Below are 26,275 nucleotides of genomic sequence, written 5' to 3' on the forward strand. Positions count from 1 at the left end.
AGTTCCTCTTGCTCCACATTTAGCATTTGGTCTTGTCAGTGTTCCAGATTTTGGCCATTCTGATAGGTGTGTCATAGAGATATTTTTGGAAACTATTTTCACAGAGGCAGTATCATAAACATACATAATGTCTACACATGCTCCATCAATGTTCAGTAGTGTGCAATAAGTACTATCTCCTCTCTGACTCACTCCATCTCTTTCTAGAGAGACGTTCCCAGCTTCCCCAACATACCCTAGTTCATGGTAGACATCCACAACTAAGCAAATGACTTAATTACTCATTCACTAATCATCATCCATATTCATTTGTAAGAGTGCCTACTGTGTGTCAAGGGCTTCAGGATACCATTAGAGTTTCCTTTCCTTTATGGCAGAGGATTTAAATTTTATTTTAAAAATAACAACCCCCCCCCATTTTACTCTAAACAAATCTCACATTAACTTGGAAATTCTGAAGTGCTTATAAAGTCTTGGTGCATGTGGTTTGATCCCAGAGGGATAGAGTCTACATTCTTAAATCAGCTCAAGGGAACTCATCCTTTTCTGGGGAATGTGTATGCTACAAAGGACATAGCATCCTCCATCCACTAACTTCTCTCACCCCCATAGCTCTTTTCAACAAATCTCCCCTCCCCCAACCTTCTTTTCTCCCAATTCTCCATGCCTAACATTATACCCCTCCCTCCCTTCCTCCCTCCCTCCCTTCCTCCCCACCTCCCTCCTCACCTCCCCACCTCCCTCCCTCCCTCCCTCCCTTCCTTCCTTCCTTCCTTCCTTCCTTCCTTCCTTCCTTCCTTCATTCCTTCCTTCCTTCCTTCCTTCCCTCTTTCTTCCTATTTTTTTTAAAAAATTTTTTAACTTTAATTTGCCCCCCTTTTTTTTTGAGAGAGAGAGAGAGCTTGGATGAGGGGAATGGCAGAGGGAGAGGGAGAATCCTAAGTAGGCTCCTTACTTAGCACAGAGCCTGGCATGGGTCTCAGTTTCAAGACCCTGAGATTATTACCTGGCCAGAATCAAGAATCAGACCAACTAAGCCACCCAGACACCCCTACCCAGGTCTTTCTTGAATGGGAGAAGGCAGATAGAGCTTGGAGCAGTACTGCATGGGAGGGTATGATACAAGCCAGACCAGAATTATTCAGAAGGCAGGGAACCTCATCAATTACAAGCTTAAAAACAAGGTTGCCTTGTTTGGTCAAAGAGGTTCTGAAATCTCAGAACCTCAAGTTCTGGGTCTGCCCAACATGCATTAGACTGTTTATTTTCCATTCATCCATCCGTTTGCCACAGGAGCCTGGATGGATTCACTGTAGCCTCGGTACTCTAGAAAATTAAGGGATGAAACCAAAGGTCTGATAGTCTGCATTTGTAGAGCTTAATGAAATAATCGCAGACATGTTATGCTGCCAAATCCAGAAATTTGAGTGTTTTAAAAGCAAGAACAAGAATGTGTCAATGTCCAGATGAAAGGAAAATAATTCCTTATGGTGGAAACACAGGCATCTGTGTGAGAAAGATTAGGGAGTGAGGGTCAGAGAATTTTTCTTCTATTTTGGAGGTGCTATTTCTTGACCTTGAGGTGTCCCTCTTGTCTGGGTTGCTGCTTTTGCCTCCCCAGGATGAGCTCTCCATCACCTGGCCCAGCCTTCAGGGCAAAGAGCTCTTCAAGAGCCCAATGAATCTTAATAAAAAATGGAAATGGCTTTTCCCCTTCATTTTAATTAACATTATGTCTACATTTCTGGGATAATGGATAATTAAGTGAGTTCCCTTGGCATTACAATGTTCTTGGAAATAATTTATGGTTTCGTTTCACTATGTGAAGGCTGTTTGGGTTGGTTCTGAAGTTCCATCATAAATATTTCTGAGGAGTATTTGCACGTCAGTGATTTGTATTCACACGGCTGTGATACTGCATTCTGGGGAAGTGTCTTATGTAATATTTTCTTAAAGGGAGTGCTTCCATTCTTTGCTTGCTTTCCAGGCACAGAGTCATTTTCAGAATGTTGTATTCAGGCCTTAGACAGCCTCTCAGTGGACCTTCTCAAATTGGTCTGGGCTTAAGAACAATAAAGGTTGATATTTATTAAATGCTCACTAATATGTACCAGGGACTATGCTAAAACATTTTGCATGTATAGTCTATATTTGGTAGTCATAATAAGCCAATGGATTAAGTGCTATTATTGTTAGCCCCAGTTTACCCCAGCTAGAGAGTGGCAGGGCTGGAATTTGAAACTAGGCAGTCTGCTTACATCACCGATGGTGCCCAGTGAACTCCTTATGACACCCTTATGGAACTATTTGTAGATAGAGATGTGTCAACCTTCTGCTTTCAGAGAAGCATCCTCCAGGAGACCTCTTGTGGTGATGGAAATGTTCTATATTAGAACTGTCCAATATAGTGGATGCTAGCTATGGATGGCTATTGAGCCCATGAAGTATCTGTGACTATGGAACTGAATAATTGAATAACCTTAACTTCAAATAGCTCCATGTGGTTGTTGGCTGCCGTATTGGGACAGCACAGCTCTAGAGCAAATTGTCTGCTCTGGGCAATAATATTCTGACCACCACTTTTGCTGCTATAACAAATTACTCAAACTGCCTGGTTGAAAAAAACCACAAATGTATGACTTCACAGTTCTGAAGTCAGAAGTCCTAAATGAAGGCTGTGTTCCTTCTGGAGCCTCTAGTGGAGAATGTGTTTCCTTGCCTTTTCTAGTTTCTAGAGCCCACTTGCATTTGTTGGCTGGTGGTCTCTTCTTCTATCTTCAAGTTAAACAGCAGAGCAACTTCAACTCTCTCTGATTCTGACTTTTTGCCTTCTTCTTATTAGGACCCTTTTAATTATATTGGCATACCTGGATAATCCACGATAATCTCTCCTCAAGATCCTTAAGATTCTTGACCTTGAGGTGCCCCTCTTGTCTAGGTTGCTGCTTTTTCTCCCCAGGCTGAGGGGAAGTCTCTGCAAAGTCCCCTTATTATATAAGGTGACATACTGAAAGGGAATAAAGGCGAAAGGAGAAAAAATGAGTTGGAAATATCAGAAAGGGAGACAGAACATGAGAGACTTCTAACTCTGGGAAACGAACTAGGGGTGGTAGAAAGGGATGTAGGCGGGGTTTGGGGTGATTGGGTGACGGGCACTGAGGGGGGCACTTGATGGGATGAGCACCGGGTGTTATTCTATATGTTGGCAAATTGAACACCAATAAAAAATTTATAAAAAAAAAAATAAGGTGACATATTCACAGGTTCTGAGGATCGGGACCAGGACAGCTTTATGGGGGAGCCATAAATTAGCTCCCAAATATCCTTGTGGGGTTATCATTTGGAGGGTAAGGGCACAGGCGCTCTGAAGTTGCAGGGACCTGGGTGCAAATCCCCACTTTGTCACTTACTCCCTTTGTAACTTGGCTTTGAGCAGGGTGCTTAAGCTTTCTGAGTCTCAGTGAACTTATCTTTCAAAGGAGAATAATACTAACACCAAGCTGGTAGAGTCATAAAAATTAAGTGAGATGATGATTAGCACAGAGGGGGAAACCTAATAAGTGCTCACAATGGTTTGATGCTACTTCTTTTACTTAGTTTTTGTCACTATTTGGTGCAATGGTATACTCTTACTTCCTACTTTGCTCCTTTAAATAATATCCCTGGGGTCAAAGAAATACAGAGATGATGAGAATCATGATCATAAGTAGTAATCTCTTTCATTCAAATTGCTTTTTAAAAGCCTCCCTTTTATTTCACTTAATCTTTATAGCCGCCATTTGAAGTAAAAGTGGTAGCATTCTCACTTTGCAGAGAAAACAAAGGCTTATAATTATAGAGTTCCTGGACAGCAGAGCTAGGACCCAGATGCTTACCTACTGGTCCCAAGACTGATGCTCATTCCACCTTTTCATACCTACTTCTCTCCTGTGTTGAAACAAAGAAGGAGGAAGGTGTGCGTGTTTACATGTCGGGTGGAAGGATAAATCAAGAAAGGTGGGGAGGAATGGCAATAATATTTTGGCTCTGTGTTGCTGGTCCAGAGCCATTCATGTATGGTAAGACCTGAAATTTTATGCACCTTTTTTTGACATCTTTGAGCCTCATAGGGCCTAAAGATCTAACTGTGAGTTCCCCTGCTCTTACCAGATATACCCCACCTTCCCCCCACTTCTCCCCCAGAAGGAAAGGCTTTCCACCTGCTTAGTTCCCTTATCACCTAGACTAGCCGCATTCCAACTGGTCCTCTACCTGATGGGTCCCACCTTCCTACCAGCCTGCAGAATTATTCTGACGAACCAGACACACCCTCCTGTGGGAACAAGGGCCATCTCACACTCTTGTCACTATATAAGGCCTGCCTCCTGTAGCCCCTGCTGGTTACTTCTGCTCTAAGTACAACCTTCACTTGGCCCTGGGTGTTGTACACTGTCATAGCTTTCCTGGGCTGTGAGTATATGTGACCATTAAACAGTGTTGGTCTCATCTGTCCACTGTGGGGTGCCATGTATTAGGCCATCTCATCCTCCCTAGGACAGAGGAGCCCACCTTCACCAGTGGGATGAATAGGAGGTAATCAGAACAATCCTCCCAAATGTGAATTCTAACTGCCCACTCAGTCACTTGAAACTCAAGTCCTCCCAGTGCCTCAGTTTTTCCATCTCAGAAATGGAGCCATTATTTGTATAATAGGATTAATAGGATTCATATGAAAGTTGAACAAAATACATGTTTATGTATCTGGCATATAAAACACTGAACAGCTTTATTCATTCGTTCATTCATTCATTCATTCCCCTATTGAACATATATATATTAAATACTCATTGGTTTTTGGGGAAGAAAAACTCTTATTAGGAAAACCCAGACTCAGTTATGAGTTTAGCTGACCATGCTATCAGTGACTACCTGGACATGAACTCGAGATATTTTGCTAAGTCCAGGGTGAATTTGAAAATAAATTGCATACCTACTTTTCAAGAAATGACAATACTTCGACTTCCTCTTCTCCCCCTTGCCCCTTGTATGAACTCATCTGGGCCTAGTCCCTCTGATGGTATCTCTCTCTCTCTCTAAACTGCTCAATTTATCTTGAATTTAAATTGCAAAAAGTTAGGATGTGCATAGTTGTTAAACTTTCAAACTTGAGCTTTCCTCACCCCTGCATTTCCAACTCAGCACAAAGGCATTTTCATTAGATGATCACCCAAGCTGTAGCTGGTGTTATACAATTCCATTTGGCACATAAAAATGTATTTCTTTCTGACTGCATTATATTACCCTACTTATTGAACCGTTTATCACATAGTGTGGGGCCCAAGCTCTGTTTTATTGAAACTACAGAATCAAATATCCATGTATCCACATATCTCTATGTCTCTACAGGTACTTTTCTGGAGAGAGTTGCTGCTTAGGAATGCTGACAAGCTAAGCAGTCTTCCTTCTCTGTTCCCCTGGGTTTAGTGTGGATTCCATTAGAAATACTTCCATCCTATAAAAGGGATGCCTGCCCGACCCCCGCCCCCAACCCCACCCTGCAATGGGATGATGGGATTGCACTGCCCCAGCATTTAGCATCAAATGCGAAATAGTAGGGTCATTATGAATCCCAAGACGAAAGGCTTCCAGGCCTGAGTTCATATGCCAGCTCTTCTTCTTCCCCTACCCTGTGACCTTGGGTCATGTTAAGAATCAGAATAAGCACTGGCTGAGTTTGCTAACTTGCATGATCTTTAGTCTTCTCATTTGTAAAGTAAATGGAGATGAGAGTAGCACCAAATTCAGATGCTGTTGAAGTGAATACATGAGCTAAAATGTATGTATGTTTGGAAGAGGGTTAGGTATCTTATGCGAGCTATCATTTTAATTTTCTTTCATACTTTGCTATCTTCTGATTCCTTCTTGGTAAAGGGAAGGTTAGAGGGGATATGATGAATTCTATTCATTCATTTATTCATTCATGTATTTGTTCATTCATCCAACATTTATTATGTGCGTATTATGTATCATGTGTGATACTAGGCTGTGGGATGCCAAGAGATTAAAATGAATAATACATAGCCTTAGCCCTCAAAAATGCTGAGTTTATTGCAAAGATAGACATGTGAGTGTTCACAAGCAAAATAGCCTGAATCCTGCCCTACTTCCCATCCCTTGCCCTCTAGCCTTGCTCTTGAAAGGATGCAAGGTTTCTGGAATTCCACTGTTAAAGTGCTTGAGTACAAATATTAACAGGCAGCTCCTGAGAAAGGCCTCCCAACTTGAAGTCAGCAGACCCCGTTTAAGTCAAATTTACCCACTTAACCTTGAGCAAATCATTCCTTTGCTTTCTCTGTAAAACCGGGAGTGACACTATCCACGCAGTCTACCACACAGAGCAGCATCTACTGCATCCAGAAAGTACTTTGTAAACTCTGAAGTGACGATTCTGATATGAGAAACAGAACACCCTGTCTCAGTCCCACATGGGAGAGGTGGGGAATGTGTGATAAAACAAGTTAGAACCCTGGCGGGTATTTCTGTCTCCTTCTGTTAAACTTGGGTTTGGCAACTTTTAAAACCCTTCTTCTTGATTCTAAAACTAGGTCCTAAGGGAACCTGTGAGACAAGCTGTCAAACAGTAACTGAAAAGTTAGATAAAGTTAGGGAAGCTAAGAGGTGGGTGCTTCTCTGATGCTTCTTGCCTAAAGATAGAACAAAGGAGGAACAATGCATCTCTCCAAGTGGGGAAAATGAAATCGTGGAGAGCTTTAATTTGTGGAACCCTGACTCTTGACTCTAGCTGCCTCCTCTAGGTTCTGAACCTGCTTGGAAAGTGAGTTTCTCAGTGTGGTCACTATTTCTAGAACTGGACAGGGCAGTTCTTCACTAGACTGTGCAGTAGGTAACTGTGCCAAGTAAACACCAATCGTGGCCCCCAGGTCAGTCCCTGTAACAACCTCCAGCACCCATACATACTTTCAAGTATTCTCTAGAGAGGAAACTAGCAAGATTTTTCTGTAAAGATCCACATAGCAAATATTTTGGGCTTTGTCTGCCATACGGTCTCTGTTGAAACAGCTCAACTCTGCATTGTACTGGAAAGCGACCATAGACATATTAGCAAATGGATATGCTATGTTCTAATAAATTTTATTTCTAGTAGCAGGCTGGAATTGGTCTGGTGGAGGACTCTGTTTTAGGGAATTATACCACCCCATTGAAATTAACTTTTCTATAAGGAGAAAATTGGGCAGAGAAATGGGCTGGTTGTCCTGGATGGTATTGATAGTCAGAAAATGATGACTTCTTCATAGAAGAAGGAAATGCAAAATGGAAGACTTTGTTTTGACTGTCCCCCTGAATTATGATTCTCCAGAGAAACAAGACCAATAGATAGGCAGGCCAACAAACAGATAGGTAATGGTTATGAAGGCTGCGAAGTCTCACAATGTGACAAGCTGGAGTTCCAGGAAAGCTGGTTGTAAATTCAGTCTGAGTCTGAAGGCCTGAGAACAAAGGGAGACAATGGTGTAAATCTCAGTCCCAGGGTAGAAGATGAGATGAGATGTCACACCTCAACCAGGCCGAAGAGATGGGGTGAATTCTTCCTTTCTCTGACTTTTTTTCTATTCAGGCCCCAAAAGATAGGATGGTGCCCATCACCCTGGGGGAGGGCCATATTCTGGATCTGTTAGTTCAAATGCTAATCTAATCTGCAACTCCCTTATTGACCACCTAGAAATAATATTTAACCAAATATCTGGGCATCTCCTGATTGAGTCAAGTTGATACATAAAATTAACTATCATACATCCTGTACTATTTTAAAAATTGAGGCATTGGCCTGGCCCAAGCCTGAGTCCTGGCCTCCTAAGTCAGCCACTTACTCTCCGAACAGCATGAGCTTCACCACCCATTCCACCTTCTCTTCCAACTACCGGTCCCTGGGCTCCGTGCAGTTGTCCAGCCACCAGGTCTGGCCAATCAGCAGTGGTGCGGCCAACATCTATGCAGGTGTGGGGGGCTCAGGCTCCCAGACCTCCGCATCCTGCTCCACCAGCTTCCGGGGTGACTGAGGGTCCGAGGGCCTGGCCACGGGTATGGCTGGGGGTCTGGCGGGCATAGGGGGCATCCAGGGCAAGAAGGAGACCATGCAAGACCTGAATGACCAGGACCTCCTACCTGGAGAGGGTGAGGAGCCTGGAAGCTGATAATCAGAGACTGGAGATGAAAATTTGGGAACACCTGGAGAAAAAGGGACCCCAGGTCAGAGAGACTGGGGGCATTACTTCAAGACCATTGAGGGCCTGAGGGCTCAGATCTTTGCAAGTGCTGTGGACAATGCCCTCATCGTTCTACAGGTTGACAATGCCTGGCTTGCTGCTGACGACTTCCGAGTCAAGTATGAGATGGAGCTGGCCATGCACCAGTCTGTGGAGAGTGACATCCATGGACTCCACAAGGTCATTGATGACACCAATGTCACTCGGCTGCAGCTAGAGACAGAGATCGAGGCTTTCAAGGAGGAGCTGCTCTTCATGAAGAACCACGAGGAGGAAGTAAAGGGTCTACAAAACCAATTGCCAACTCTGGGTTGACGGTGGAGTTGGATGTCCCCAAATATCAGGACCTCAGCAAGAGCATGGCAGATATCTGGGCCCAGTATGATGAGCTGGCTCAGAAGAACCAGGAGGAGCTGGACAAGTACTGGTCCCAGCAGATCGAGGAGAGCACCACAGTAGTCACTACACAGACCCCTGAGATAGGAGAAGCTGAGATGACCCTCACAGAGCTGAGACGTACCGCCCAGTCTTTGGAAATCAACCTGGACTCAATGAGAAACCTGAAGGCCAGCTTGGAGAACAGCCTGAGGGAGGGGTCGAGACCCGCTATGTGATGCAGATGGAGCAACTCAATGGGGTCCTGCTGCACCTGGAATCAGAGCTGTCCCAAACCCAGGCAGGGGGGCAGCGCCAGGCCCAGGAGTATGAGGCCCTGATGAATGTCAAGGTCAAGCTGGAGGCTGGGATTGCCACCTACCGTCACCTGTTGGAAGATGGGGAGGACTTCAATCTTACTGACATCCTGGTCAACAACTCCTTGCAGACCATCCAGAAGACCATCACCCGCAAGATCATGGACAGTAAGGTGGGATCTGAGACCAATGACACCAAAATTCTGAGGTGTTGAGGCAGCAAAACAGGGTACCCTTTGAGGAGCAGGAGGCCAATAAAAAGATTCAGAGGTCAAAAAAAATTAAGGCATTGTTTATATACAAGAAACATAATTTACATACAATGAAATCTCAAAAGTACAGTTCAGTGAGTTTTGACAAAAATACACTTGTGTGAGAATCATCTCTAAGATGTTTCCCCCCCCTAAGAATGTGTCATGCTGAGATGCCTGGGTGGCTCAGCAGTTCAGCGTCTGCCTTTGGCTCAGGGCGTGATCCTGGAGTCCTGGGATCATGTCCCACATCAGGCTTCCTGCAGGGAGCCTGCTTCTCCCTCTGCCTATGTCTCTGCCTCTCTCTTGGTGTCTCTCATGAATAAATAAAATCTTTTTTTTTAATAAAATCTTAAAAAAAAAAAAAAGGATGTATCTTATGCCCCTGGACAATCTAGGGTCCCCCAACCTGAAGCAACCACTGTTCTGATTTCTATCCCTATAGATTATCCATTTCTGTTTTTCTATTTCATATATTGGAATTTTGTAGCTCATACATTTTTTGTGTCTAGTTTTGACTTTTTCATTAAATAAAATAGGGGTATAAACAATAATATAAGACAAACTGATTATAAAGATCACCCTAATCCCATCACCTGAAAAACACATCTGTTTTCATCATGGTAAATTCTTCTCCAAATCTGACCCATGTGTGCACATCTTTTAATATAATTATTTTCAGACTTTACACACCATTTCCCCTGATTTTTTATTTAATGATACACCAGACACATTTTCCTTGTTTCCATGGAATTACCTTAATGATTGTTTAGTAGTTGTCTAAGATTCCAGCCTACTGATGCGTTCAACCTTTCTGAAACCTTCCCATTATAGAGAGAGGTAGTATATCTAGGTATATTCTGAGGAGGCTGATTTCCTGGTCCAAATACTGACTCTGTGCCTCAGTTGCTCATCTATGAGGTAGGAAGTACACGAGGACCTACTTCATAGGGTTGTTGTTAGGATTAAATGAATTTCTCCATGTCAGATACTCAGAACAATGCTTAATACATAATAAGCACTATCATCATTAGGTATCTAGGTTGTCCAGTTTTTTTATAGGTGATGTCATCACAGATACTTTAGGTCCTACAGCTATTACCTTTTCCTGAATTATTCCTAAGATAAATTCCCAGGAGGAGAGTTAAAGAGATGGGCTATCTGATGGCCCTTACTATGTGCTGTCCACTCTCCTGTGTTCTCTTCTCAATTCATGCATCCTCTGCACTGGCTCCTCATCTGTGATGATCCTTCTGTACTTCTCACATCCTGTAAATTTCCAGTTTTTCTCAGTAATGTCTCCAATTTTTTAAATTAATCTACCTCTTTTCATTCCTACTTGCCATTACCTTGGCCCATGCTAACATCATCTCACTTCTGGATTGCTGAAACCACCTCCTACTTCCATTCTCCCATTTAGGCCCACCCCATCCCACCAGTTTTCTATTGACTGATAGAGCTGTCCTCTCAATAGGCTCATCTGATCATATCACCTACCTGTAAAGGTCCTATCACCCTTAGAATAATCCAAACCTCTTGATACGCTTTCCAGGGCCCTTGTTGATTTAGACCCACTTCTATTATTCAGTCTTCCCACCACACATGACTCCCCCGCCCCGCCATTCTTCTCTCTGTCTCTCACATGAAGCATGTCTTTCTCATCTTCATCTCATCTCATCTCTCTTTTCCTCTCCCTCCTAGATATACTGTTGCTCAGCCTTGAAATCTTTTTCTTTACATTTGTTTTTATTTAAGTTTGATTTTCCAGCATATAGTATAATACCCAGTTATACTTGCCCGTCACCCAGTTACCCCATCCCCCCACCCACCTCCCCTTCTGTAACCTTTTGCTTACCAGAGTTAGGAGTCTCTTATGGTTTGTTTCTCTAATTTTTCCCACTCATTTCCCCTCCTTTCCCTGATAAATCCCTTTCACTATTTCTTATATTCCCCCATATGAATGAAACCATATGATTGTCCTTCTCTGACTGACTTATTTCACTCAGCATAATACTGTCCAGTTCCATCCACATCAAAGCAAATGGTGGATATTTGTCCTCTCTGATGTCAGCCTTGAAATCTCATTTTGGCTCTTAGCTCAGAGGAAAACCCATCCCTAACCTCCCAAGTTATCTTTGATAACTTCTCTTTTTTGTTATTCATGAGACTTTTGTGACTACTTGTTTATTGTGTTTCTACCTCTAGGAGAGGTTCTGTATTTTTACCCTCCTTAATTCCTCCTTACTATCCTAGCACATGGTAGGCCCTTGGTACATGTTTGTTAAATTAGTAAATGAGAGATTTACTGATTTCAGGAGAGCTGTACCAACTTAACACCAATGTAATACAGATGTCATTTCACATGCAGGCTTGACAGCATTGGGTATTGTTGTTTTAGAAATGTTTTCATTGATTTAGTCTAAAATAATACCTCCAGATTATTTTAATTTGTATTTGTTCAGCTATTAATAAAAAGTGAATTTTTTTTCAAAGATGGGGACCAAAAGTTAAGGATTAACCCTCCCCCCTCTACTCACTTGCTCATTTGTTCATTCAACAAACTTACAAAGTTCCAGATTATGTGCTAAATTCTGAGGATTCAAGTTGCCAATGATACTATCCCCTTTCCACAGAGAAATCATGGTCAAGAGAGGAATTCAGAAATGCAAATAAATGATAAAAGAGAGTAACAGGGACCATAATGAAGAGATGTATTGGGGCTTGTTTTAGACTTGAGAAGGTTCTGGGCTACCTTTATGTTGAGAGCAAAGCTTGGCTCCAGGGGTTCTGTTATTTACCCATGAGGATAAAATGGATGATCCTTCCATTTTCTTTTTTTTTCTTAAGATTTTATTATTTTTTTTATGAGAGAGAGAGGCAGAGACACAGGCTGTGGGAGAAGCAGGTTCCCTGCAGGGAGCCTGATGCAGGACTCGATCCCCAGACCTGGGATCACGCCCTGAGCCAAAGGCAGATGCCCAGCCGCTGAGCCACCAAGGTGTCCCCTAACATTTTCTTCATAGTCTCCCCATCTATCTCATCCTGGGATAAAATTCAGTCGTCTTAGCCTGACCATTGCCCAAGCCCAACTTGGACGTTATCTTTAATGATGCTTCTCTCTTGCCTGGCTGGACATACTCACTGAACCCCATTTCACGTTTGACTAGCTTCATATCAGACTCTTAATGAGATGACAGTGTGAAATTGGTGTTTGGCCTCATCTGGGAATGGTGGGAGGGAAGGAATGGGAAGAGGTCAGAAAGGTAGGATGAAACATGATGAAACAAGATGAGCTAGCAATATTTCTCTTTGTGAAGAAGACTGTGTAGTGACCATACAAAGCCTTCCATTGGGCGAAAAGGAAGCAAGTGCATACACCCAACAGCACAACTGTCCAGGGTTCTGCTCCTTGAGGACCTGGTTCTAATGAATCTATCCCTGGTTCTAATGAGGTGTTCTCTAACACACACAGAAGCTTCTTAATCAGAAGTTATTTGTGAGTTTATGCCCTAGGAGACTCAATATAATCCTCTCCCAGGATTATAAATCAGCACAATAGTAAGGTTTTGGAATTTGGGTTCCATGATTATGCTTATCCATGATCAGATGGCAGTGTATATACCTGTCTCATGTCCTCAAAGGCTTTATGGTTAAGGTTGGAAGACAAGATCTACAACAGAGAAAAATAAAATTATAAGCAATCATATGTGACTGCTAAAGCAGAGGAAGATATATAAGAATGTTGTAGACAAGGTGGCAGAGAATGGGATCTTGGAGAGTGAGGTTTGGCAAAATGCGGGGTACGGGGAAGGCATCTCAGGAGAGGGTCACACCACCAGTGGAGGGATGCTGGTAGAGTGAGCCTGGATGTTCAATGTCCACTGACGATAACTTCTTGAGGCGGTCTGATGGTCTCACACATTGGTGAGAGCTAATAAGTAACATTGGAGAGTAAGAATATGCCAGGATTGTAGTGTTCGAATTCAGTAAAGAATAAGATGTTCTGTGGAAGGACATTGGCTTCGTTGAAAAAATTGAGCAGAGACTATAGGAGGCAGCACAGGGCCCAACCACAAGACACCCTGACTCTGAGCATCTGAAAAAGACCTCCCCTCTACCCCTGCCAGGAAGGTGGGAAAAGAAGCCACAGGGCCATGGTCTGTAGTGTGGAACTAATCTAGTGATTGACTTGTATGGTATTGGGAAGATTGTCTATGAACCCCTTTGCACAGGTAGAGATTTGACTGCTCAAAATATGACACCAGTTTGACCACACTTCTGGGGCTGCAACCCAGTCTCTGTTGTTTACCAGAAACTCATTATTTACCCCAGCTGGGGAGAAGAAATGAGTGAATCTGTCAACTCTTCTGTTTACACCCTGGATTTTAATTTTATTAACTACTGTCCTCGTTAGAGACACTTGGTGCAGCAAATGTTCTTTTTTTTTTTTTTTTTTTTTTAAGAGAACAATTGTTTCCCTCCACAAGGGCAAACATAAACCTTATTTACCAAACTGCCAACCTCATCAGCGAGTGTGAGATATACATATGTGTGCACGCACAAACACAAACCAAGCATCCTGAGAGCTGTATTGTCATTGAGAGTCAAATGCTTTTTGCTCCACCCCTTCCCAAATTATAAGAAAAATTAAAAAGAAACAAATATAAGGAGTCCCAGAAGCAATTTAGATCTGTGAATATTCCCTATCCCATTCCACCCCCATATGTAGGGTTTTCCTGTATTCTAGGAAAATAGAAGCTTCGTTCAAGACATCTCCCCCTGCCCACCACACATGGCAGAGGGCTGGCAGCCAACACTGCTCTGCTTCCAGCTGATGCTCATGTGACAGACTAGCAGTCCATGCTAGCCAAAAGTTTCAGAGTCCTGGAGTCCTTGTGCACAAATCCTTCTCCCTCTCCTTTCTACACTCCCTCTCCCTCACTCTCATGCAACAAGAAGTAGGAACCATATCTCTGTAAGGAGGACTCATCAGAATCTCTAATTAAATACATGGCAGCTGGTGAATTAAAGCATTTGTCTTAGCTCTACCTTCCTATAATACCTTATAATCCTGAGAGTCCAAAGTCTGAATTAATTATAATTTTTAAGAACCCAGGGAAACAGCAGCATAGAGGAGGGCGGGAGGGAGAAGGAGAAGCTATGGATGGTGACAATAAATGCTTGTGAGAAAGGGACAGAGCCCTCATTGTATCTAGAAGCGACTTTAGGAAGTTTATAAGCCTGCTTATTTGTATATATTGATATGAGTGAGATGTATGTGTGCGCACACATGTGCATATATTCGGGTCAAGTCTTAAGCACTTACTATTGGGCACTTCATAGTATCAGTTAATCAGCACTATCGCATCATCATCACTAGTAACAGTACTACTAGTAGAATGTTATAGCTACTGAGAGCTTATCATGTGCTCTCTGCAGGCTAAGCATTTGTCCCAACCATACCTTAGGATGCATGACTATGTAGTTGATATCATGCTTTTAACAAGGAAACGATGGAAGCTCAGAAAGGTTAAGTTACCTTCCTGAAGTCTCCCACAGCTCATAGGTGTCAGAGCTAGTGCTCAGATCTGGGCTGACCTGATCCCAGAAATCATTCTCCTAATCACCAGGCCAGTCTTGCTAAATTTACTATATGCCAGGCCCTTTGCTAGGTGCCCAGATTATAGACTTTAATAAGAATAATTCTTACCCTTAAGGAAAAGAGCCTGCTGTTGAGGCTAGCTAAGGTTTGCTGCTGTAACAGATATACCTGCACATCTGAGGGGCTTATTGCAGGGAAGATTTATTTCTCTCTCGTTGAATGTGTGACCATCCACGAGGAATGGGCACTCTATTCCTTGCAGTTATTCAAGACCCAGGCTCCTACCATTCTGTGGCTCCTAATTCTCACTATCAGACTTCCAAGGAACAGGAGGGCAAGGGTGTCATATATAGAATTTGTATCAGTTAGGTCTGGGAGTGGCCAGCAGTCCTTCCCCCTCCTGCTCTGTCCACCCTAACTCAGTCATGTGGCCATGCCTAACTGCAAACTTGGAAAAGGAGCCTAGCATGTCCCCAAGAAGGAGAAAAGAATGAGGTGTATTTGGAAAAGGCTTTTAAGAAGGAGAAATCCCTGCATTTTTTAATGTCAAAGGTGCAGAGGAGGATGGGACTGTCTGAACAGCTTTGTTTTTATCTCCTCGTCTGCCAGAAGTAGCAAGCTTAGTCTTTAAAAAGATGATGAAAAGAAAATAAAATGACTCATAATGCTCACAAGTGCAGCACACATGCAGTGAAAAGAACAATGCTCCTGGTGGAGTTAGGGGTTTGAGTTCACATCTTGGCCCTACCAGGGGAAAACATTTCTTACCCTCTCTGTGCCTCGGCTCCCTCCTTGGTAAAATGGAGATAATAGCACCCTGCCACATGGGGTTGCATGAAAATGAGAGGCAAGAAGACCGGTGAAATGTCTGGCACATGCCATGCCGGTGTCACCGCCCTGCCCTGGCAGCAGCAAGAAGCTCTTCCAAAGTCTCTCTAGCTGCTCTCAGCACCCTGTGCTACTTTTATGGGAGTATATGCTAGATCTTCTTTCAATTTCTCCCATACTGAGTCACCTCAGTCATCAAAAGGCACATGCTTAAATGCTCACCAAACATGTAATCAACTATTTTCCTTTTTAAAAATTTTCTATTGCCTTAAAAAAATAGGTAGCTTGGCCAATAATTTTAGAAGTGATCAACAAATGGGGCATCTGGGTGGTTCAGTAGGTTAAGCAATTGTCTTCATCTCAGGTTTTGATCCTGGGGTCCCTCTCCCTCTGCACCCCTGCCCTCCCCCATCCCTGGCTTATGCTCGCTCTCATACTCTGCTCTCTCTCAAATCTTTAAAAACAAAAAGTGATCATAGAATATTCATAATTTTATTATTTTAAGAGACATGATTTGTTAAATGGTGGCTTACGAGGCACTATTCAAAGACCTTTACATGCAATATCTCTTCTGTCCTAACAACCAACCCACAGTCTGGATCCTATTATTATCCCCACGTGGATATTAGCCAAGAACATGGAGTTTTGGTCCGTCTTGTCCACTGCTCAACTCTCAGCACCTATGACAGTGCTTGTCATGCAGCAAAGACTCAAAAGTTTGTGGGATGGATGGGCAGCCTTCCCATTTCCAGGAACAATAGGCTTGGCAAACTTATATGTGACTTGCCAAAGATACCTAACAGTAAGTATTCGAGCTACATCCAAATCCGGGTCTTTCTGGCCCCACACTACATTCTGAAGAGTAGAAAATGTTAGCCAAAGCAGGAGTTGGACCTTAGGGATTCAAAAGGAAGTGATCTCACAAACCCGTGACACCTTTGATTGATCTAAATACACTTTGCTCAATTTCCCTTAAAGAGATTTTGTTCCCTGAAAATGTAGAGATAGGGAAAATGAAGATTGCCACCGTGGCCCGAATGGTGACTTTGAATATGACCAGCAAGGTGACTGAGCCCACCATCTGGATTTTGTGGGGTTACCTCTGGGGCTTAGAGGTTCCTGAGATGCTCAGGACTTTCAGGATGATCTTGGCACAGCTCTGCCCTTCTGGAGCCTGTCTCTTCTTCTGTAAAGCAAGCCACTTGGAAGGGGTGATTTCCGAACCCTTCGGGGGGTTATGTTAGGCAGTAATTTAAAATCTTCACTTACAAGGGCACTTGATGGGATGAGCACTGGGCATTATACTATATGTTGGCAAATTGAATTTAAATTTTAAAAATGTGAAAAAATAATAATAATAATAGAATCTTGGGATCCCAGTCTCAGGGGCTGTGAAATAGACCATGGGGCAAGACTGTTGAAGAAATGGCGTTGTGTATACTCCTGGCAGAGAGCAGCTTTTCCATAAATGGGCAGCACTGTTACTATTCCTGTTCTAACCATCTGTAGTCCTTTCCTAAGTTCTTTTGAATATATTGGAGAAACAGTGCCACAACTATATATACTTCATATTTTCTAAACCTCAGGCAGTCCAGGTATCTGGAGAGTCATTTCCCCCATGGGTCCCCTCCCTGTTGGGCTGACCTCAGATTTCTTTACCTTTGCTGCTTAGCTTGGGAAGTGCTTAGGAAGATGGGAGCCCAGTCTTGGTGTAGCCCTCCTGTACTGACCAGTCCCTCTAGCTCTTCCCTGCGGGCCTTAGGCAGCCCTTCTATTCTCACTTCTCCCTGAATGGCCTCTGAAAGAAAGTTAGCTTAACCGTGTTTGTTTCTGTCTTTTCTTGTTTTGTCAACACACCATTGAGAAGGAAATGCAAACCTGAGCCTTGATTAGACATCTCCCTTGGTGCAGATTTACCTTGATTTTCAATTCAGTACATTGGTGTTGGCTCTAGGGCACAGGTTTCCTGCCACTGAAAGATCCTAGAGCCAGTTTGGCATTGGCCAGAGTCCCGAAAGGGATGTGCAGCCACAAGTGATGTTGCCTTTCTGGGAAGAGATGGAGTGTCGCTCCCCCCTCCACCTGTTTCTCCCACTACTTAGCTACTTAAGAACAGTACTCTGAACTTAAAGGCAGCTAGGAACTTGGCAACTTACCAAGGGTGCTCGGATATCCTACTCACTAGGAGAGAGTTCCAGGATTGGAAGGAGCCTGGACCTGTGTGTGTACATGCATGCACACACCCATACTTCCTGGAAGACAGGAACCAGGATTCTAGCCCTGAACCTCACATCAAGCTGTGTGACACTGGATGGGCAATTTACCTCTCTGAGCTTTATTACCTCATATATGGGTAAAATAAAACTGTGGTGTCTTGACCAAATCTAGTCTTTGAACTGCACTTTTTCACATGTATAATAAGATCAGTTGTAGTTAAGGGAGTGAGCATTTGAAGTATTAATCTTGACATCTCATTCTGTGTGTGATCTTGGGCATATGATTTAACCTCTCTGGGCTTTAGTTTCTCTATGTGTCTATTTTCTGGGGTTATTGTGAATATTACATGAAAATGTAACAGAAAACAAATTGTCCTTCTCGGGCAGCCCTGGTGGCTCAGCGGTTTAGCGCTGCCTTCAGCCCAGGGCCTGATCCTGGAGACTCAGGATCGAGTCCCATGTCAAGCTCCCTTCTCCCTCTGCCTGTGTCTCTGCCTCTCTCTTTCTCTCTCTGTGTATGTCTCTCATGAATAAATAAATAAAATCTTTTTTAAAAATAAATTTAAAAATAAATAATAAATAATAAATTCTCCTTCTCCCTTTCCTTTTTCTTTTTCCTCATCTCCCTCCTTTCCTTCCATCTTTGCCTTCACCGTCTTTTCTTCCTCATCTCTCCTCCTCTTCCAATATCATTATCATCATTGCTATCATCTCACCATGAGGTCAAATTCAATTATGTCCCTGAGAGTGCTGCGTTGTCTATAAAATGTCACAAATACTGAAATAGCTATGATCTTATAGGTAGGCTTACCTTCTGTGAAACTATGTCAGTGTGTGTGTGTGTGTGTGTGTGTGTGTGTGTGTTCAACCTTTTACATTTGCTCCCTGGAGGAGTATGGCTGTCGGGCAGGTCAAATGCTGTGTGTCAAGGCATGCGGTGAGCAAAATGAGTTTGCCTGTGGATGGGGGATCCAGCCGGAGGAGTTAGGCAGCCCAGCAGGAGTGGGAGGGAGGCAGGAAGAACACCTCAATGATGGCTTAAGAAACTTACAAATAAAGCTGAGATTCCTAATGTTTAATTTCAAGTGACTGAACATTAACATTTAATTAACTCCTGACTGCTAAACCAATATTAAATCTCGGTAGAGGCTGGTGGCATCTCTTAAGTATTAGCAGCCAAGAGGCTGCAATCCTATCGTGACGACATAAAGCAAGATGGAAGCTCACACGTCACATGGGATCCCAGTGTTCACATCCCCTGCATGTGCCTTTAGGCACATATCCATTATCATCCATCTGGCTCTTGGAAAACCAAGAGGAATCACATACAAACTGATATACCTTGCTTCAAACTCCAGCTCTACTTTTCCCTCCTTGTAGGACTATTGACCAAGCTTCACAAATTATCTGATCTCAGTTTCATACTTGGAGGATGGGAAAAGTAATCCCTACCTTGTTGTGTTGTGTCTGCAGATCAGTGGCAGTGGATATGAAACACCTAACAAAAGACCTAACCCATTGTTACAGACATCACATTTGTGCCCTGCCCACCCCCTAAAGTCATATGCCGAAATGCATATGCACTTGTATGGTATCGAGAGGTAGGGATTTTTTTTTTTTAAAGATTTTATTTATTTATTCTTGAGACACATCGAGAGAGGGGCACAGACACAGACAGAGGGAGAAACAAGCTCCATGCAGGGAGCCTGATGTGGGACTCAATCCTGGGTCTCCAGGATCATACCCTGGACTGCAGGCAGCACCAAACCGCTGAGCCACCTGGGCTGCCTGAGAGGTAGAGATTTTAAGAGGCAATTAGGTCTAGATGAGATCGTGAAGTTGGAGCCTGGATGATGGAATATCGTCCTTGTAAGAAGAGAAAAGACTAGAGCTCCCTCCCCTCTCTCTGTTCTCTGCCATATGAGGACACAGCACAAAGATGGCCATCTGCAATCAGAAAGCATATCCTCAACCGACTCCAGGTCTGCCAGCACCTTGATCTTAAGGCTTCCCAGCTTCCAGAATTGTGAGAAATAACTGTTTGTTGTGGAAACCAACTCACCTATGGTACTTTTGTTGTAGTAGCACAAATTGATTGAGACATCTGTAAATGCAAGATAGGATTCTACTTCAGTTTTATTTCCCTTCTCTCTCCTTCTCACTCACTATGCCCAATTACACTGAGCTGCTCAGTTCCTATTAAGGGCCAAGATCTATTCTACTTTGTCATTTTCAACATGTTTTCCCCTTAGCTTGGAATTTTTTTCCTTCCCCATTCCCTGGCCATTTTTCTTGTGAGTCTCAGCACCAGTGCCACTTTTCAAGAAATTTTTTTCTGGCACTCTACATAGATCAGTTTCCTCCATTAGATATGTCTATACTTCCCTCATTACATCTGATTTTAAGCCTAGAAGATACACAGTTCCATTTTTTTCCTTCTGCATATGTCCAAGGGAAAAAGCATTTGCTTCTTTTCATTGCCTTCCAAAACCATTAGAGCCTCACAATCTCTCTCGCATCCTCTAATGAGTGAGTTGTTTTGTTTACTCTTCTAGTGACAGGTCTGACAACACTCACCACTTGCATCAATAATCTCCCCCTTTTCAGAGACTTTGGCAGTGCATTTGGTTTTTCACATTTGCATAGGGATGAGCAGTGCATTCTAGATGGCCATAGGGGGTATTGCAGTTTGGCTCAGTTTGTTGAGAGAAGAGTTTTATATCTATGAAGGCATGGTTGGGCTTTGGTGAGCTGTCATGAATGGTCATAATCTGCCCAAAGGCTGTGGTCAGGAACAGTGAGCCCACCAGCATCTGGGACAGGATTCTAAAATACAAAGCTTTGGATCTATAAGGAAGTGAATGCAGCCAACATGGGGTAGGTTTCAGGACATGGAAGATGCAAACCTGCTGGGGAAAGGTTGCCCCTTTCCCCAAGAATAAAATCAGTGTGGGGTTGGTCCATCTAGCATCAGTAACCTCATCAATACACATTGATTGTCTACTGCAGACAGTGGATAGATGTATGATGTAATCAGTGGTCTCAAAGAGTATTCTATTGGGTCAGAGATAAGAAGAGAAGAGGCAGTGCTGCCACGGATTAGGTTTCAAAGATGAGCTAGGATGGGGCTAGAGAGTCAGATCCCAGGGGTGAAGCAGGGCTGAAGCAGATGGTGTCTCCATATTCTGAGGATGTTGATGAGGAGGAGGAGGATGACAGTGACGACCACAATGGCCTTTTATGAGCACTGATTGTGTTCTAGCTATTTTACTGAGGATTTTATACATCAACACTTATTTGGTACTTTTATTCTATAAGAGAGACACTAATATTAACTTCATTTTACAGATAAAGAAACTGAGGTACAGAGAGGTTAAGTAATTTATGGTCATCCAGCTAGCAAGAGGCAATGCCAAGATTTAAACTCAGCTGTTTGACTCCAGACCTGGTATGCTCCATCTCTGTTATCTTTTTCTGTTTCTTATTTCCAGATTAACATCTGTGTGGGCCTCTCATCATTCTTCAGTTATTCACTCATTCAACAAATATTTATTCAGTATCTACTATGTGTCAATGCCCAAGGTCTCTACCCTTCTGCAGGTTACAATTAAGCACATACATACATAAAATAATTATAGAAGATTACAGAGTCTAATAACTACCATAAAGAAACTGTGATAAAGAATCTCTTGAGGAGGTTGGTGGGGTCACCTTTATTTAGGGAGTTCGAGAAAGGGGAACTTTATAGTGGTGACATTTATGCCAAGACCTGAAGTATAAGAGGAAGCATTCATGCAAGAAGCCTGTAAGAGAACATTGTCATTTCCCCATCTCTCTTCATTTTACCCCCCTCTGGGTGGGGGAGGGTAAAAATTATATGTTGGGCTTTCATTAATGGTGTAGACTTTCAGGACATATTTGGGGCAGGCAGTCTCAGAAAGGTAGCTGTGTACATCCAGTTCTTGGGACCTTCTTGTGAGTACTCCTGTGAAGGTACCCTCTGCTGCTCCATTTCTGCTCTTCCTATAACTGAGGACATATTTTCTTGTTGTCTTGGTCATGTTTGGCTTCCAAACCTTTATCTAGATGGCTCCCCAGGGTGGCTCAACTCTGGGTCATTGGGGACCAATTATGAAGCTGTCCTCTTCTCTTATTCACTGCTGAGCACAGCCATACGCTGACACAGAAAATCCTAAATCCAATTAAGTGTTATTTGCTTGAAATATTTGAAAGAGCCAGCTTGGCCCATCTTCAAATATTTTGTTAGCTAATCAAAGCCAGATTGCGGTCAGAGGCCATATCTAAATTTATTAGGAAAATTAATAGACCATTTAGATTTTATTGGAATTAAGCTAAAATACGATAAGCAGCCACACCAGCAGATAGTCATTAATTATTACACTGACCTGTATGATGGGCTCATAATGAAATATTGACTTCTAGGTAAGTCATGAGGCCTTAGGACAAGCAGGACAAGTTCTAGAAGGGCATCCTCACTCCATCTGCTTGAGGTTAATTAGATGGGACACAATAGAAGAGGCTTTCAGTAAAAGCACAGTGTATATTCTTTCAAACAGCATTTATTGTGCATCTACTGTGTGCAAGTCACTGAGAATACATAGAATGGACAGCCTGGGTTTTTTTTTTTTTTAATTTTTTTTTATTTGTTTATGATAGTCACACAGAGAGAGAGAGAGAGAGAGAGAGAGAGGCAGAGACATAGGCAGAGGGAGAAGCAGGCTCCATGCACCGGGAGCCCGATGTGGGATTCGATCCCGGGTCTCCAGGATCGCGCCCTGGGCCAAAGGCAGGCGCTAAACCGCTGCGCCACCAGGGATCCCGACAGCCTGGGTTTAAATACTGGTTCTATTCATAGCTGTGTGACTTTGGACATGTTACTTCATTCACTTCTCTGAATCTCCATTTCCTCATCTGAAAATAGGGATAAATGTGACCTTGCAGGTTGATGTGAGAAGTCATGGAAAAGATGATGTCCCTGTATATATAGATGTCCCTAAGATTATGGTTGTCCTTAGTAGTACTGCAAATAAGACAGATTTTCCCCTCAGATAATTTAATCAACAACTTATGATATAGCTGAGCCTGGATGCAATGTTGATTTCTCCCCATTGCTGTGCCACCTACCTGATAGCTAGGGTCAGAGAAGGCTTTGGTTGAGATGTTTGAGCTCCATTTCAAAAGGGTGAAAGGAAAACAAAAACAAAAAAACAAACCAACAACAAAGGGTGAAAGGGTTTGCTTCCCAGGTGACCCAGGAAGATGTGAGACTTCCAGGTAGACACAGCAAAGGCATGAAGGGTTGAACAAATTGGTGATTCCTGGAACTTTACAGAGTTTGGCATGATAAGGTAGAGGCATCTTCATTACAGTATTATTAGGACAAGAATTGGAAGCTGGGTATTATACTCCAGGTCACTCACTTTATGCTTTTCTCCATGAAATGTGCATATATCAAATATTACTTATAAAGATGACTGCTGTTTCCTTTTTTACTTTTGCTGGATGTTCTGTTTTGCCCAATGGATGGAGGCAGAAAGAAGATCTTAAGTTTTGCCACCGTCAAAATCATGATCAAGGTGTCTGAGCTCTGAGGTTTCTCCTGGGTACCTGCTCTGTGTGGGCATGGCATAAATTCCTTTAGGGTCTGTGTGGGTATGGCCTGGAGGTTCAGTCCACTGCCTGAGTCAGACCTGGATTTAGTTCAGCTCTGCTGCTTACTTTCTGTGGGACCTTGGGTGAGCCTCTCTGAACCTCAGATTCTTCATCTGCAAAAGGGAGGCTTCCAACAGCTACTCCATTGGGCTGTGGTCAGGATCATTGAAAAAAAAAAAAAAACACCAAACAATATATATATAGCTCTTAGTATAATCTCTCAGTATATCTACATATTCAACAAATGTTAGTTCCCAGAATAAAATGTGGTATGTTTAATTTTTTAAAATTAATTAAAAAAAATAAGTAGGGGGAATGTTGCTATATATGGGTGTTCTGTTTCATGTACTAAATATACATCTGGCTTCAGAAAATGAATATGCATTTTTCCAAAGATGTATATTCATGTCCCATTTCTTCTATTAAGTATATATGCCTGTTATATGTATATAATTATATAAATATATAAGCTTGAATATATAGATACGTATCCTACTTATACCCTGAGAGAAATATATATGTAGGGAGAGTAGATATAGGAAGCTGTAAAATATGTCGGGTCATTCCAGAAAAAATGGGAAATGTGCTGAGGGTATGGGCGCCAGACTAACCCTATGGCCACACATGATGATTTGAGTCCAACAGTATGCAGTTGGATTTGGGATTAGTCGAATGTGCTGGGGGGGACTTGATCACAGAGTCCATGTCATTTCTCTTAGGTAACAATGTCCATTATAATGGGCAGTGAACAAGGCAATAAGAAGTGAAAAGCAAACTAGGGCGGGACATCCTGTGACTAGGACTTGAGGGAATAAGGACAGAGGGAGCTTGTGCCTTTGTGTTGTGAATAGACTGCCCATTGTCCTCAATATGCCCTGGGGCTATGGCTAGGGTGCAGAGAGAGCAGGATTTCTTGCTAGGCAGTGGCAAGAGCTCCAGGGAGTAAATAAAGTTCCCATCTGCCCTGGTAAAGAGCTTGTGGGAAGTGTGGTGAAATGGGTGTGACCCCAGTGACTCAGGGCTTTATAGTGGCATATTACCTAGTTTCACCATGACTTTGCCAACACATGAAGGAGGGAAAAATTAAATCTTATTACCACTGCATTTTTGTTTTTATTACACGGAGATGTGACCAGGGTTTCTGTTCTCATTTGAGACTTCTCGAATAGCAAACAGGGCCACATGGCCACCCAAGCAAGGAGGACTTCCTGCTGCCATTGGGTCCCTTTCCAGAGACAAAAGTATAGACAGGCCTCTCTGCTTGAATGGATTGAAGGGCATGGGAAGGAAATAACCCAGGGAAGTAAAACTATTGTTGAAAAACACCTTGTGGGATCCCTGGGTGACGCAGCGGTTTAGCGCCTGCCTTTGGCCCAGGGCGCGATCCTGGGGATCCAAGATCGAATCCCACGTCTGGCTTGCAGTGCATGGAGCCTGCTTCTCCCTCTGCCTGTGTCTCTGCCTCTTTCTCTCTCTCTCTGTGACTATCATAAATAAATAAAAGTTTTTTTAAAAATTAAAAAAAAAAAAAGAAAAACACCTTGCCACATGAGGACAAATGGAGTTTAGCCTATTAGATTTGGTATAGAGTCACTGAGAAGTCTCTAAGGGGGAGGCATAAATGCTTGGGTGAGATGGACAGTGAGGATATTCCACACAAGGGATTGTCTGATACAGGATTGCTGATTTTGATAAAGACACAAATGAGTTAAAAATAGTCTGGTCCAGAGTATGGACGGAAGCAGGCTTCCAGGTTCTTGGGCGCATGTGTGACAGAAATGCAGTGGGGCATTTTAATTAGATCCCTTTACCAGAACTCCTGACCTTCTGTGTAGCACATTAATGTATTTTACTAATTATAAATGCAATTAAAAAGTACTGAAATAAAATTAGGCTGATCTATCTAATTTACATTAAGCACTTTCAAATTATGCAGATTTTAAAGTCTCTCTCTCTCTGTCTCTCTTTTTTTCAATTTGGGTTTCAGGGTAAAATTGTCTGCATTAAAACAGCTGGAAAACAACCTTGTAGGAAAACAAATTTCTTTTCTGTGATTATTCTCAGTGTGCGAGTTAATTTTCGAGGCAGTAATATACTTAGCTGGCATGAGCAGTGACTCATAAAGCAGAAGACATATGCGTCTGAATGCAGGCATGGGAACAGAGGTCCGTGGGGGGATTGAGTGTGGTTTGGTTACTTTGGGGAATGAGGTTGAAAGGCTAACTAGGCAAAAAAATACTGATGTGATGGCCGCTAAACAGTTGAGATTTACAAAGAGTGAGATGTAATGGCAGGCATAATGTGCAGTTGATAGAGATGAACCATCTGGTGAGTTTATCCAACAACACAGGATTTTTTTTTTTCTCCTCTATGCTGACAGGCAAAGAGAGTGATCTGGGTGATGAAATTATTGCCTAGCATTATTAAAAAATCAGGACGTTCAATTTTGCTGCCTATGGAAGTTACGTATGCAGAGCAGCTATATATTAGGTGGGGAAATGGAGCATAAAGGAGAGTAGATGGCTAGAGCTGGACATTCTCTCCCCAGCGGCTGGCTGTGTATGCTTTCTGTTGGGGCTGGGGAGAGAACCACTGTTCAGCTTGGGTCTGCTGGAGGCTGCGTTGGCCCAAGAGGAGACCTTGACGGGGCCTCTTTACAGATTAAATCTGATCCGCAGGCTCCCTGGAAGAAGAGATGTAATAAGCTCTTCTCCCGAGTTGCATATAAGCTCCTTAAAACGCTCCTAGC

General features: G+C 42.8%; 1 protein-coding gene and 1 pseudogene across 15 annotated transcripts in view; both read left to right on the plus strand.

The window, feature by feature from the left end:
* The window catches only part of RBFOX1 (RNA binding fox-1 homolog 1), a 2,033,710-nt gene that overhangs the window by 421,854 nt on the left and 1,585,581 nt on the right, over positions 1-26,275 (plus strand). The gene's annotated exons all lie outside the window — the stretch shown is intronic.
* On the plus strand, positions 7,881-9,171 carry LOC140637719 (keratin, type I cytoskeletal 18 pseudogene; annotated as a pseudogene).

This window comes from Canis lupus, chromosome 8, assembly GCF_048164855.1.
Source record: "Canis lupus baileyi chromosome 8, mCanLup2.hap1, whole genome shotgun sequence".
Classification (NCBI taxonomy): domain Eukaryota; kingdom Metazoa; phylum Chordata; class Mammalia; order Carnivora; family Canidae; genus Canis; species Canis lupus.